This window comes from Elaeis guineensis, chromosome 1 (genome assembly GCF_000442705.2).
Source record: "Elaeis guineensis isolate ETL-2024a chromosome 1, EG11, whole genome shotgun sequence".
Lineage (NCBI taxonomy): Eukaryota > Viridiplantae > Streptophyta > Magnoliopsida > Arecales > Arecaceae > Elaeis > Elaeis guineensis.
In genome coordinates this window covers 345,465-349,297 of record NC_025993.2, presented here as the reverse complement: position 1 = coordinate 349,297, position 3,833 = coordinate 345,465, and positions in this window count along the sequence as shown.

The window sequence follows — 3,833 nt, the reverse complement described above, 5'->3', positions numbered from 1 at the left end:
ATATCTTGAAGTACTATATTATCAATCTCCATCTAGTTGCACAGCTCTCAAAGGATTCTATCTTTTATCATTCATCAATATAAATAGCTCTCAAAGCATTTCATCCTCTATCATCCATCCATCTCCACAGATCTTAAAGTACTTCATCATCAATCATTTATTTGTTTGTATAAGTTTCAAAGCACTCCATCCTCCGTCATTTATCTACTTGTACAAATCTCAAAGCATTCTATCCTTTGTCATCCATCCATCTATATAGATTTCAAAACACTTCATTTTTTACTATCCATCTATATGGATCTCAAAGCACTCCATCCTTAATCATTCATCTGCTTGCCTAGATCTCAAAGTGTTCCATCCTCTATAATTTGTTAGCTTACACAAATCTCAAAATACTCTTCCTCACATAGATCTTAAAGTACTCAATCCTCTAGCAACTATCTACCTAAATAGATCTCAAAATACACTATTTTTTGTTATCCATCTACCTATATATATCTCAAAGTATTCAATCCTCGATCATCCATCCATTTGCATAGATCTCAAAGTGCTCCATTCTTTACTCTTGCATATATCTCAAAACACTCTATCTTTTATCATCTATTTACCTTCATAGATCTTAAGACACTCCATCTTCTATCATTCATCTGCTTACACAGTTCTCAAAGTAATTTATTCTTTGTGATCCATCTACCTCACAGATCTCCAAGCACTTAGTCCCTTATTAGTATCCACTAGTACGGATTTCAAAATACTACATCCATGTGATTCCCTTTTTCTCTCAACTCATGCCAAAACAAGTCCTTTGCTAAATTAATAAGAAGAACAATTTTGAAATTTTATAAAAGTTTAGTTATCATATTCATCTGATAATATTTTATAATAGAGATAGACAGCTGAGGTATATTGCAACAAATTTAAAGTTTTATTGATTAATTTATAATTTTTAAAATTTTGATGTCATGTAAATAACTCAAATTTATAGGAGTATTTCTATAATTTTATTTTGTTATTATTATTATTTTGCGAGGGAGTATGAGTCACGGGGTTCATTAGAAGACCCAATAGGGGAGATTGAAATCAATCAAAGAACATGTATCATCATCACTTGCAGAATCGTGAACCATAAAGCCTGAAGAAACATCAATAGCATATGTTGTGGAGGTTATCCACCATCCGATCCAACATCTCCTCTTCGGATTACGATCGAGTACTTGCCGTTGAGAAGGCTTCGAGGATCGGGGAAAGACCTGAGGAACCACAACAAAGCAACCCTACATCATCGACTTCGATTTTTGCTTGACCTCCTAACCCGATATTTACCGACCTTGAGGGTAGGATCCTCCCAACGATGAAGAGCATAGTCCTGCATACCTATGCAAGTGCCAACCTGAGGCAGGACCTTGGCTTAGCATCAAACTCAAAAGATTGAACTATTTATTCATATGGGAGATCCTTGGAATCTCCCAATAGAACATGGGCATGATTAGCATCTAACATCCATGACTAATAATTCTGACCCTAGTTCCTTGCTCCAAGGGCCTGATAGATTGTAGCCTACCAACCGAAGGGATTAGGGGCCAAATATCCTATCGGATTTCAGTGTGATAGCTTATCATGCCATCTCTATATGAAGAGGTTACAAGGGGATCCCCAGATAAGCTCAATCCCAAAGGACTCTTCTTTGCTCTTGTTCTCTCATTTTTTTTATTGTTCTTAAGCTTTAGCTGACTTAAGCATTGGAGGATCTCCACCAAAAAAATCATGATAATTATGGATTGCTCTTGCAGATTTCCTTTTGCACTTTGAGCCTCAAACGGTGCCCGACCCCAATCATATCCAAATCCATCTAAAATCTTGCAGTAATAGCATGACGCTAGAGGAAAGGCCATTAGTTCGATTGAAGAGAAAAGAAAGCATGACAAGGATGAGAGTACACAACTCTGCCGCCTCCCTCCGATGATCATCTCGCCATAGCCACTGCAAGAAAATTGATTATTAGCAATGGCCAGATGCCGTCGCTAATAATAGACATGCAATCGTTAATGGTATTAGCGACACAAGCCGTCGCTAAAAAATCATCGGAAGAAAGCTCGATGCTGAAGGTGTATATTAGTAATGGCAAAAATACCGTTGCTAATAATTAGTAGTAGTGACGGTAATTAGTGACAGCTTTCTGTCACTTATAATATTTTTTTTTTAAATTTAAATTAAAATTATTTTAAAAAAATATTAGTGATGATTTTTTCCGTCTCTAATAAGCCATCGCTAATAGTTTCTTTAGTGATGGCTTTATCGTCGCAACAGCTATCACTAATGATAAGTTTTTTTAAAAAAAAATTAGTAATTATATTTGTTAAGACCTGTTATAATTTAATTAACAAGTAATTATATTTATTAAAATTAATTATAATTAAATTAATAAGTAATATATATTTATGGATATTATAACAACTAATAATTAACTATCACCATCATAAATAAAAAATTAATATTATATATTATATTAAAATTAAATTATATAAATAATATTGCTCAAATATCAAATACAATACATCAAAACTAAAAAAAAATCAATGGAGATCCTCCTCCTTCTCCTCCTGCTCTTGTTTGTTCTTTACAGCAGTAGATGGATGAGAGTCAGATGTTTCAGTATCTTGTAATGAAGAAAAATAAAATATTATTAATAATTTTAGAACTAAATTAATTAAAATTATAAAATTAAAGTAATTGATGCATCTCAAGTCTAAATCTTTATGAAGAAATATATTTTGATATACTATTTCGATTCTCAAATAGATTATTTCTACATATTTCATTCGATGATATAGAACTATAGATATCTCCAGCCAGTACTCTATCAGATGGTTAAGTTGAATTTTGACCCCCTAAGTACTCCCTCTCTCCCGCTTGAAGTCTAAACCGGTGTGAAGGGATATATTTCAATATACTCCTTCAATTCTCGAATAGATTATTTCTATACATTTCATTCGATGATATGGAGCTATAGACACTTCAGACCCATTCATTAAATAGTTAGATTGAATTTTGATCTCTTGGGTACCCCTCCCTCCCGCCTGAAATCTAAACTGGTATAGAGAGATATATTTCGATATACTCCTTCGATTCTCGAACGGATTGTTCGTACACATCTCATTCAATGATACGGACGTATCTATACCTCCATCCCATCTATCGGATGGGTAGATTGACTTTTGACCCCTAGATCTCCTTCCGACTCAAGTCTAACTATTTGAAGCTTCTAAATATAAAAATTTAAAATAAAAAAAAAATTTATTAATACTACTTGATTTATCTACTGTGATGGCAGTGACAATGAGCTCAACTGATCGCACAGATGTGAGTCTCGAAGTATCTCAACAATCATATCGCGGACGACGTCCCGAAAGCTTTGAGGTCACTGGCAAAAAAATCTCTATACGACCTCCTCGACATGTACATCATCCTATGTCTAGATCGTCGAGGATTGAGAGAAAAACATCGAAGATCAGCAAGTTACTGGATGGTCGAAGCTATACCCGAACCCTATGTCCCAGCTCCTACTCACTCCACCGGTGGCCCTGAGCCATCCTTCAAGCTTCGAGGTCAAGGAGGGGCTGAGAGGATGGGTCCTCACTATGCCGTGCTACGACATACTCTACATAATCCACCTATACAGTTTAAAAATTTAATAATACTATTATACATATAAATATATATAAAAATTTAATAAATAATCTTTTAAGTTACCATGATCCGTCTGGATCTAGAATCTAAGTAATCATCGATCTTCTTAGACTGGTGTGTAGCCTCCCACATCTACAGCTACTGTG